The sequence below is a fragment of the Coregonus clupeaformis genome, unplaced genomic scaffold, assembly GCF_020615455.1.
Source record: "Coregonus clupeaformis isolate EN_2021a unplaced genomic scaffold, ASM2061545v1 scaf0174, whole genome shotgun sequence".
Classification (NCBI taxonomy): Eukaryota; Metazoa; Chordata; class Actinopteri; order Salmoniformes; family Salmonidae; genus Coregonus; species Coregonus clupeaformis.
In genome coordinates, this window is record NW_025533629.1 from 133,510 (window position 1) to 146,137 (window position 12,628).

A 12,628-nucleotide genomic window follows, 5' to 3' on the forward strand; every position below is an offset into this window, starting at 1 on the left:
TACTGTACTCAAAGTTGTGACAGTATACTGTGTAGATATGTAATCACACCAATAAATACAATGTCAGGTAACTAGCTATATGGTGTTTGTGCAACTTAATATAAAGTGTGACCAAATTCACTGAGTGTACCCAAATTCACTTAGTGCGACCAAGTTCACTAAGTGTGACCAAGTTCACTTAGTGTGACCAAATTCACTGTGTGACCAAGTTCACTAAGTATGACCAAGTTCACTAAGTGTGACCAAGTTCACTAGTAAATATACTGTAACTGTATTTTGACCTGGTAAAGTACCCACTAGCATAATCACCCAAACTGAAGAATATGCAATGTTCTATTTCTGGTGAGAACAATATATGTCATGGCCCCCATGCTGCATTCAGCATCCAATAATAACTAATTGAGATGTGCTGTGTAAAATGTATACAAGCCCCACGTGGGCTTTGTGATGACTCATGTTATTTAGCACAAAGGTGTGCAAGGTGCCCTGTGGACCCAATGTCAATATAAAAGTGCTACTGGATCGACACAACACACCGTGCCTTCTGCGTGTCAAGCTTCACCATCAAGCTAAACCACCGTAACCATGAGCAGGGTAATACCGAGCAGTGGGTTGTTATTCAGTATAAGAGCTGGCCATTGAAATATGAATATAGTGTCTGGCATAGCAGCTGTAACCACAAAATCAAAATAATATCAATCAGTGAGAATAAAGCACAGTTTTACAGCTAAATAATGCTAAACTATTTGTTTTATCAAAATAATGTAGCGTCATTATACGAGATCATGCAGTTGATATGCATTATATACAAAGTGAATAATTATAATTATGTTTTTAAATATTAAACAGTAATGACAAATTAATCACAATCAATTAATAATAATTAACCATATTAATTATGTAAAACATTAAAAATCATAGCCTTTGTAGTCTTCTCAACATAGGTGAAGAGGTCAGAGGCAAAATAATTTCTCAGCGTAGCAAATGATCAAATCGTGTTTCGTTATGATGAAGTAGTCACTCGTAGCTGTCTTCCAGAAACTGTATTTCTCAGAGCACCGGGGATACGTTCGCAATCATATTAAAGCCTAAATATATGATCAAAAGCCTAACTTGTTTCCATTCCCTCTCAGATCATCTTCTACGAGGAGAGGAACTTCCAGGGTCGCAGCTATGAGGCCAGCAGCGACTGCCCCGACCTCAACATGTACCTGACCCGCTGCCAGTCCGTCAGGGTGGAGATGGGCTGCTTCGTCATCTATGACCGCTCCAACTTCATGGGCAACCAGATGTTCCTGAAGAGGGGAGAGTACTCCGACTTCCAGCGTATGGGCTCCATGATGGGCATGGGGGGTATGACCATGCTGGAGTCCATCCGTTCTCCCGCATGATCCCGATGGTAAGATGTCCACCGTTGGAGTTCCACCATCTCCTTGTGTTTGATGATGACATGATTATATTTATGATGTGGTTCATGCCATTTCTCTTATAAAGAGTGCATTCTTATATGTTTGAGTAGCTAGATGTTCGTTAATGGTGATCAAGTTTGAGTTATTAGGACTCTGTACATCTGATACTTGATGTGCTTTTCATCTGGGTCGTGTTCAGCAGGGCACACCGTAGCCAAACGTTTTGTAACAGAAAACAAAAATCTGTGTTCTAATTGGACAAGTTTAGGTATTATCGAAACAGTTTGTCCCTAATGAACGTGGTCCAGGCCTCTGTTACTGTATAAGTCAGCTGACAAGCAATGATACATGTAATACTGGAAGCATAGAGTACACACACGGTAGTAACTGTCAATGCTTCTCTCTCCCCAACAGCACAGGGGACAGTTCAGAATGAGGCTGTACGAGAGGGAGAGCTTCGGAGGCCAGATGCACGAGCTGATGGATGACTGCGAGTCCATCCAGGAGCGCTTCCGCATGTCCGAGATGCAGTCCTGCAACGTGATGGACGGCCACTGGCTCATGTACGAGCAGCCCCACTTCAGAGGCAGGATGATGTACGTGAGGCCTGGAGAGTACAGGAGTATCAGAGACATGGGCATGAGCACCATGATGAGAGTTCACCCATCAGAAGGATCATGGATGCCTGTGAGGGTCAGCGCCATTGATGTCTGAGATTCCTACTGTCCTGACAGGCTGCTAAAAGTCACAATTCTCATTGAATGAAATAAAACTCTTATTTTGAAGTACCTGTTCGTACCTGTTCTCTTCTTTTTTCTATCAAAGCTAATCTAATCATGGTATTTAAATCACACTGGTTTATTTCCACAAATTGGTGTCTGGAGAGGGATTTCAAACGGTCTGAAAGAATACAAGCAATATAATTACATTTTGATATACGAAATGTGCATAGAACATTCATTTATCAATAGTAAAAATGAATAAACTACATTTTCTCACTGGCTCAATTTAACCCAATTTAACCAGTGTTACAGAAACCCTGATGTACTTTAACCTCCAGTTTCTCAAACTTATTTTGCAGCAAACTAATCCATATCATTGATTGTTAGCATTACGCTAGTTCACATTTTCTCCACAGACAACAATATAATGTATAACCAATGGACCATGGACTGGTTTAGAGAACTTAGAGAAGTAATGTATAACCAATGAACTAGTTTAGAGAAGTAATGTATAACCAATTAACTGGTTTAGAGAAGTAATGCATAACCAATTAACTGGTTTAGAGAAGTAATGTATAACCAATGAACTGGTTTAGAGAAGTAATGTATAACCAATTAATTGGGTTAGAGACGTTAGATAAGTAATGCATAACCAATTAACTGGTTTAGAGACGTTAGATAAGTAATGTATAACCAATTAACTGGTTTAGAGACGTTAGAGAAGTAATGTATAACCAATTAACTGGTTTAGAGACGTTAGAGAAGTAATGTATAACCAATGAACTGGTTTAGAGAAGTAATGTATAACCAATGAACTGGTTTAAAGATGTTAGAGAAGTAATGAATAACCAATTAACTGGTTTAGAGATGTTAGATAAGTAATGTATAACCAATTAACTGGTTTAGAGAAGTAATGTGATAACCAATGAACTGGTTTAAAGATGTTAGAGAAGTAATGAATAACCAATTAACTGGTTTAGAGAAGTAATGTATAACCAATTAACTGGTTTAAAGATGTTAGAGAAGTAATGCATAACCAATTAACTGGTTTAGAGACGTTAGAGAAGTAATGTATAACCAATGGACTGTGGACTGGTTTAGAGAAGTCAGAGAAATTGGACGTTCCACGACCTCTGGTGTCTGATAATATTTTGTCAGAGGAACATCATCTCCATTGGGGTTTGAATTGGACATCATTTTCAATCATAATAGAAGTTCATAAATGTGGACTATATGTGAGCATCAAATGTGTAACATGGATAGATGTTCCTTTTTCTGTTGCTGTTTTTTGGGGTGTGTTTTCTGAAACATTTCTCGTTTAATAGTTTCAATTGTATTCTTTGTTGGCATGATACATTTTTGTAGTCAACATCGTGATAATGTACATGTGGAACGTTCTGGACCTTTACAATGGAAAGAGGACAATAAAAGCGACATCAAAACACAAATGTATCCAGTTACAGAACTTAACAACCCTCGACAAACCAGACAGCGGTATACCTCTCTATGCTACTTCATGTTGCTTGGTCAGGGATTCTTCACAACGGGGCCACACATTTCACTGAACACAATAGATGGATTATACAAGCAAAGTATTAGATAGGGGTCAGGCATACAGTGCATTGTGGCTATTCAATTTCAGAACAGATCAAAGTGTACAGTAGCCTACCGCTTACATAATTCATGTATTGCAGTCATCTGCTTTCCTTATGCCCATTGGCCTGCAGGCATGCAGATACACACACACACAGACAGACAGACACACACACACAAACACGTTGAGAGACAAAAAAGGCAAACCACAAAACCAACCATATAGGAAGAACTAAATGTAAAGTGTTACCAATAGGAACAACTTAATGTAAAGTGTTACCATATAGGAACAACTTAATGTAAAGTGTTACCATATAGGAACAACTTAATGTAAAGTGTTACCATATAGGAACAACTTAATGTAAAGTGTTACCATATAGGAACAACTTAATGTAAAGTGTTACCCTATAGGAACAACTTAATGTAAAGTCTTACCATATAGGAACAACTTAATGTAAAGTGTTACCCATAGGAACAACTTAATGTAAAGTGTTACCATACAGGAACAACTTAATGTAAAGTGTTACCCTATAGGAACAACTACATGTAAAGTGTTACCCAAAAATGAACAACTTTATGTAAAGTGTTACCCTATAGGAACAACTTAATGTAAAGTGTTACCCTATAGGAACAACTTAATGTAATGTGTTACCCTATAGGAACAACTTAATGTAAAGTGTTACCCTATAGGAACAACTAAATGTAAAGTTTTACCCTACAGGAACAACTTAATGTAAAGTGTTACCCTATAGGAACAACTTAATGTAAAGTGTTACCCATAGGAACAACTTAATGTAATGTGTTACCCTATAGGAACAACTTAATGTAAAGTGTTACCCTATAGGAACAACTAAATGTAAAGTTTTACCCTACAGGAACAACTTAATGTAAAGTGTTACCATATAGGAACAACTTAATGTAAAGTGTTACCATATAGGAACAACTTAATGTAAAGTGTTACCCTATAGGAACAACTTAATGTAAAGTCTTACCATATAGGAACAACTTAATGTAAAGTGTTACCCTATAGGAACAACTTAATGTAAAGTGTTACCATATAGGAACAACTTAATGTAAAGTGTTACCCTATAGGAACAACTACATGTAAAGTGTTACCCAAAAAGGACTAAGGTACCGCGCCGTGGGTAGCAGAGAGAACAGTCTATGACTAGGGTGGCTGGAGTCTTTGACAATTTTTACGGCCTTCCTCTGACACCGCCTGGTATAGAGGTCCTGGATGGCAGGAAGCTTGGCCCCAGTGATATATGGGCCGGATGCATTACGCCTGTAGTGCCTTGCGGTAGGAGGCCGAGCAGTTGCCATACCAGGCGGTGATGCAACCGGTCAGGATGCTCTCGATGGTGCAGCTGTACAACTTTTTGAGGATCTGAGGACCCATGCCAAATCTCATGAGGGGGAATAGGCTTTGTCGTGCCCTCTTCACGACTGTCTTGGTGCATTTGGACCATGATAGTTTGTTGGTGATGTGGACACCAAGGAACTTGAAGCTCTCAACCTGCTCCACTACAGCCCCGTCGATGAGAATGGGGGGTGTGCAAAGTCCTTATTTTCCTGTAGTCCACAATCATATCCTTTGTTTTTGATCACATTGAGGGAGAGGTTGTTATCCTGGCACCACACGGCCAGGTCTCTGACCTCCCCCATAGGCTGTCTCATCGTTGTCGGTGTTGTGTCGTCAGCAAACTTAATGATGGTGTTGGAGTCGTGCCTGGCCATGCAGTCATGGGGTGAACAGGCAGTACAGGAGGGGGACTGAGCACACACCCCTGAGGGGCCCCCCGTGTTGAGGATCAGTGTGGCAGATGTGTTGTTACCTACCTTTACCACCTGGGGGCGGCCTGTCAGGAAGTCCAGGATCCAGTTGCAGAGGGAGATGTTTAGTCCAGGGTCCTTAGCTTAGTGATGAGCTTTGAGGGCACTATGGTGTTGAATGCTGAGGTGTAGTCAATGAATAGCATTCTCACGTAGGTGTTCCTTTTGTTCAGGTGGGAAAGGGCAGTGTGGAGTGCAATAGAGATTGCTTGAAACATGTTGGTATTACAGACTCAGTCAGGGACAGGTTGAAAATGTTAGTGAAGACACTTGCCAGTTGGTCAGCGCATGCTCGGAGTACATGTCCTGGTAACCGTCTGGCCCTGCGGCCTTGTGAATGTTGACCTGTTTAAAGGTCTTACTCACATTGGCTACGGAGAGCGTGATCACACAGTCGTCCAGAACAGCTGATGCTCTCATGCATGCTTCAGTGTTGCTTGCTACGAGCGAGCATAGAAGTGATTTAGCCCGCCTGGTAGGCTCGTGTCTCTGGGCAGCTCACGGCTGTGCTTCCCTTTGTAGTCTGTAATAGTTTGCAAGCCCTGCCATATCCGACGAGCTCGGAGCCGGTGTTTTGTACGATTCAATCTTAGTCCTGTATTGATGCTTTGCCTGTTTGATGGTTCGTCGGAGAGCATATCGGGATTTCTTATAAGCGTCCGGGTTAGAGTCCTGCTCCTTAAAAGAGGCAGCTCTACTTTTTAGTTCAGTGCGGATGTTGCCTGTAATCCATGGCTTCTGGTTGGGGTATGTACTACGGTCACTGTGGGGATGACGTCATCGATGCACTTATTGATGAAGCCAGTGACTGATGTGGTGTACTCCTCAATGCCATCGGAAAAATCCCAGAACATATTCCAGTCTGTGCTAGCAAAACAGTCCTGTAGCTTAGCATCTAGCGTCATCTGACCACTTCTTTATTGACCTAGTCACTGGTGCTTCCAGTTTTTGCTTGTAAGCAGGAATCAGGAGGATAGAATCATGGTCATATTTGCCAAATGGAGGGCGTGGGAGAGCTTTGTATACGTCTCTGTGTGTAGAGTAAAGGTGGTCTAGAGTTTTTTTTCCCTCTGGTTGCACATTTAAGCTCGGAATATTATCATTTTTATTTTATTAGGATGATGTACAGGTAACTGCCAAAATAATGGAAACACTTGAGTAAATGAGGGATACAAAGTGTATTGAAAATCTATTGAAAGCAGGTGCTTCCACACAGGTGTGCTTCCCATCATGCTTAGGGTCATGTATAGCATAAAAATACTGGGCAGGCCATTATTTTGGCCATTATTTTGGCTACCGTGGTCACTGAATGGTTTGATGAGCATGAAAACGGTCTAAACAATAGGCCATGGACATCTCAGTCACCAGCTCTCAACCCAATTGAACACTTATGGGAGATTCTTGAGACAGGAACACTTATGGGAGATTCTTGAGACAGGAACACTTATGGGAGATTCTTGAGACAGGAACACTTATGGGAGATTCTGGAGCGGGCGCCTGAGACAGGAACACTTTTTTATTTTTTGTTTTTGTATTTCACCTTTATTTAACCAGGTAAGCCAGTTGAGAACAAGTTCTCATTTACAACTGCGACCTGGCCAAGATAAAGCAAAGAAGTGCGATAAAAACAAAAACACAGAGTTACATATGGGGTAAAACAAAACATAAAGTCAAAAATACAACAGAAAATATAAAATATATATACAGTGTGTGCAAATGTAGCAAGTTATGGAGGTAAGGCAATAAATAGGCCATAGCGCAAAATAATTACAATTAGTATTAACTCTGGAATGATAGATGTGCAAGAGATGATGTGCAAATAGAGATACTGGGGTGCAAATGAGCAAAATACATAACAATATGGGGATGAGGTAGTTGGGTGGGCTAATTTCAGGTGCAGTGATCGGTAAGGTGCTCTGACAACTGATGCTTAAAGTTAGTGAGGGAGATAAGAGTCTCCAGCTTCAGAGATTTTCGCAGTTCTGCTCCAGTCATTGGCAGCAGAGAACTGGAAGGAATGGTGGCCAAAGGAGGTACCTGCTGGAGCGCATACTACGGGTGGGTGTTGCTATGGTGACCAATGAGCTAAGATAAGGCATGGATTTGCCTAGCAGTGATTTATAGATGGCCTGGAGCCAGTGGGTTTGGCGACGAATATGTAGTGAGGACCAGCCAACAAGAGCGTACAGGTCACAGTGGTGGGTATTACAGTGAGGGAAAAAAGTATTTGATCCCCTGCTGATTTTGTACGTTTGCCCACTGACAAAGACATGATCAGTGTATAATTTTAATGGTAGGGTTATTTGAATAGTGAGAGACAGAATAACAACAAAAAAGTCCAGAAAAACGCATGTCAAAAATGTTATAAATTGATTTTCATTTTAATGAGGGAAATAAGTATTTGACCCCTCTGCAAAACATGATTTAGTACTTGGTGGCAAAACCCTTGTTGGCAATCACAGAGGTCAGACATTTCTTGTAGTTGGCCAACAGGTTTGCACACATCTCAGGAGGGATTTTGTCCCACTCATCTTTGCAGATCTTCTCCAAGTCATTAAGGTTTTGAGGCTGACATTTGGCAACTCGAACCTTCAGCTCCCTCCACAGATTTTCTATGGGATTAAGGTCTGGAGACTGGCTAGGCCACTCCAGGACCTTAATGTGCTTCCTCTTGAGCCACTCCTTTGTTGCCTTGGCTGTGTGTTTTGGGTCATTGTCATGCTGGAATACCCATCCACGACCCATTTTCAATGCCCTGGCTGAGGGAAGGAGGTTCTCACCCAAGATTTAACGGTACATGGCCCGTCCATCGTCCCTTTGATGCGGTGAAGTTGTCCTGTCCCCTTAGCAGAAAAACAGCCACTAAGCATAATGTTTCCACCTCCATGTTTGACGTGGGGATGGTGTTCTTGGGGTCATAGGCAGCATTCCTCCTCCTCCAAACACGGCGAAGTTGAGTTGATGCCAAAGAGCTCGATTTTGGTCTCATCTGACCACAACACTTTCACCCAGTTCTCCTCTGAATCATTCAGATGTTCTTTGGCAAACTTCAGACGGGCCATATATGTGCTTTCTTGAGCAGGGGGACCTTAAGGGCGCTGCAGGATTTCAGTCCTTCACAGCGTAGTGTGTTACCAATTGTTTTCTTGGTAACACTTTACATAAAGTTTACAAGATCCTCCCGTGTAGTTCTGGGCTGATTCCTCACCATTCTCATGATCATTGCAACTCCACGAGGTGAGATCTTGACATGGAGCCCCAGGCCGAGGGAGATTGACAGTTCTTTTGTGTTTCTTCCATTTGCGAATAATCGCACCAACTGTTGTCACCTTCTCACCAAGCTGCTTGGCGATGGTCTTGTAGCCCATTCCAGCCTTGTGTAGGTCTACAATCTTGTCCCTGACATCCTTGGAGAGCTCTTTGGTCTTGGCCATGGTGGAGAGTTTGGAATCTGATTGATTGATTGCTTCTGTGGACAGGTGTCTTTTATACAGTAACAAACTGAGATTAGGAGCACTCCCTTTAAGAGTGTGCTCCTAATCTCAGCTCGTTACCTGTATAAAAGACACCTGGGAGCCAGAAATCTTTCTGATTGAGAAGGGGTCAAATACTTATTTCCCTCATTAAAATGCAAATCAATTTATAACATTTTTGACATGCGTTTTTCTGGATTATTTTGTTGTTATTCTGTCTCTCACTGTTCAAATAAACCTACCATTAAAATTATAGACTGATCATTTCTTTGTCAGTGGGCAAACGTACAAAATCAGCAGGGGATCAAATACTTTTTTCCCTCACTGTATATGGGGCTTTGGTGACAAAACGGATGGCACTGTGATCGACTACATCCAATTTGCTGAGTAGAGTGTTGAAGGCTATTTTGTAAATGACATCGCCGAAGTCAAGGATCGGTAGGATAGTCCGTTTTACATGGGCATGTTTGGCAGCATGAGTGAAGGAGGTTTTGTTTTGCGAAATTTACAGTCTAACCAGACACCTAGGTATTTGTAGTTGTCCACATACTCTAGGTCAGACCCGACGAGAGTAGTGATTCTAGTCGGGTGGGCGGGTGCCAGCAGCGTTCGATTGAAGAGCATGCATTTAGTTTTACTTGTGTTTAAGAGCAGTTGGAGGCTACGGAAGGAGTGTTGTATGGCATTGAAGCTTGTTTGGAGGTTTGTTAACACAGTGTCCAATGAAGGGCCAGATGTATACAAAATGGTGTCGTCAGCGTAGAGGTGGATCTGAGAATCACCAGCAGCAAGAGCGACATCATTGATATACACAGAGAAAAAGAGTCGGCCCAAGAATTTAACCCTGTGGCACCCCCATAGAGACTGCCATAGGTTCAGACAACAGGCCCTCCGATTTGACACATTGAACTCTATCTGAGAAGTAGTTGGTGAACCAGGCGAGGCAGTCATTTGAGAAACCAAGGCTATTTAGTCTGCCAATAAGAATGCGGTGGTTGACAGAGTCGAAAGCCTTGGCCAGGTCGATGAAGACGGCTGCACAGTACTGTGTATTATCGATCGTGGTTATAATATCGTTTAGGACCTTGAGTGTGGCTGAGGTGCACCCATGACCAGCTCGGAAACCGGATTGCATAGCGGAGAAGGTACGGTGTGATTCGAAATGGTCGGGTGATCTGTTTGTTAACTTGGCTTTCAAAAACTTTCGAAAGGCAGGGCAGGATGGATATAGGTCTGTAACAGTTTGGATCTAGAGTGTCACCACCTTTGAAGAGGGGGATGACCGTGGCAGCTTTCAATCTCTGGGGATTTCAGACGTTACGAAAGAGAGGTTGAACAGGCTAGTAATAGGGGTTGCGACAATTTCAGGCTAGTAATTTTAGAAAGAAAGGGTCCAGATTGTCTAGCCCAGATGATTTGTAGGGGTCCAGATTTTGCAGCTCTTTTTTGAACATCAGCTGTCTGAATTAGTGTGAAGGAGAAGCGGGGGGGGGGGGGCATGGCCAAGTTGCAGCGGAGGGTGCAGAGCTGGTGACCGGGGTAGTGGTAGCCAGGTGGAAAGCATGGCCAGCCGTAGCAAAATGCTTGTTGAAATTCTTGATTATTGTAGATTTATCGGTGGTGATAGTGTTTCCTAGCCTCAGTGGGAGGAGGTGCTGTTATTCTCCATGGACTTTACAGTGTCCCAAAACTTTTGGAGTTAGTGCTACAGGATGCAAATTTCTGTTTGAAAAAGCTAGCCTTTGCTTTCCTAACTGCTTGTGTATATTGGTTCCTAACTTCCCTGAAAAGTTGCATGTCGTGAGGGCTATTCGATGCTAATGCAGTACGCCACAGGATGTTTTTGTGCTGGTCAAGGGCAGTCAAGTCTGAGGAGAACCAGGGGCTATATCTGTTCTTAGTTCAGATTTTTTTTTATGGGGCATGCTTATTTAAGATTGAGAGGAAAGCACTTTTAAAGAACAACCAGGCATCCTCTACTGACGGAATGAGATCGATATCCATCCAGGATACCTGGGCCAGGTCAATTAGGAAGGCCTGCTCGCTGAAGTGTTTTAGGGAGCGTTTGACAGTGATGAGGGAGCCGTTATCGCGGAACCGTTACGGACGCAGGCAATAAGGCAGTGATCGCTGAGATCCTGGTTGAGACAGCGGAGGTGTATTTAGAGGGTAAATTAGTCAGGATGATATCTATAAGGGTGCCCATGTTTACGGATTTAGGGTTGTACCTGGTAGGTTCCTTGATAATTTGTGTGAGATTGAGGGCATCTAGTTTGGATTGTATAATGGCCGGGGTGTTAAGCATATCCCAGTTTAGGTCACCAATCAGTACGAACTCTGAGGATAGATCGGGGGCAATCAATTCACATATGGTGTCCAGGGCACAGCTGGGGGCTGAGGGGGGTCTGTAGCAAGCGGCAACAGTGAGAGACTTATTTCTGGAAAGATGGATTTAGTAGGAGTAGGATTAAGTAGGAGCTCAAAGTAGGAGCTCAAACTGTTTGGGCACAGACCTGGATAATATGACAGAGCTCTGCAGGCTATCTCTACAGTAGATTGCACCCCCTTTGGCAGTTCTATCTAGACGGAAAATGTTGTAGTTGGGGATGGAAATTTCTGAATTTTTGGTGGCCTTCCTAAGCCAGGATTCAGACACTGCTAGAACATCAGGGTTGGCGGAGTGTGCTAACACAGTGAATAACTCAAACTTAGGGAGAAGTCTTCTGATGTTAACATGCAAAAAACCAATGCTTTTACGGTTACAGAAGTCAACAAATGATAGCTCCTGGGGAGTAGGAGTGATACTGGGGGCTGCAGGGCCTGGGTTAACCTCTACATCACCAGAGGAACAGAGGAGGACTAGAATAAGGATACGGCTAAAGGCTTTAAGAACTGGTCTTCTAGTGCGTTGGGTACAGAGAGTAAAGGGGGAAGATTTCCGGGCGTTGTAGAATAGATTCAGGGCATTATGTACAGACAAGGATATGGAAGGATGTGAGTACAGTGGAGGTAAACCTAAGCATTGGGTAACAATGAAAGAGATAGCATCACTGGAGGCACCGATTGAGCCGGTCTCCGCGTGTATGGGGGGTGGAACAAAGGAGCTATTTGAGGCAATTTGAGAGGGGCTTGGGGCTTTACAGTGAAATTGTATAATAAGAACTAACTGGAACAGCAATAGGCAAGGCATATTGACATGGGGGAGAGGCATAAAGCAATCACAGGTGTTATTCGAGAGAGCTAAGACAACAACTGGTAATGGCGATGAAAGTTTGGGCTGAGACTAAACAGATAAACAGGACAGGGTACTGTGTAAAGGAACAGTCCAGCAGGCATCAGCTGTGCAGCTGAGTGATCATAAGGTCCAGTGAACAGCAATGTGTGAGTCCGAGAGCAGTTCGAATTGGTGCTACAGCACTGGCTAGCAGGAAGCACAGCTGTTGTTTGCGTGTGCTAGCGGGCGGGGCTAGCAGATGGATCTTCGTGGTCGCCGCAACGGGAAGCCTGTTGAAACCACAGATGATTACGTCGGCAGACCAGTTGTGATGGATCAGGCGGGGCTCCGTGTCGACTCTAGGAGGTCCCGTCTGGTTGACAG

The 12,628-nt window shown here is 43.0% G+C and overlaps 1 pseudogene; it reads left to right on the forward strand.

Annotated features, from left to right (window-relative positions):
* The first annotated feature begins 541 nt into the window (after window positions 1–541).
* On the forward strand, window positions 542–2,116 carry LOC123483971 (annotated as a pseudogene).
* The last annotated feature ends 10,512 nt before the right edge of the window (window positions 2,117–12,628 follow it).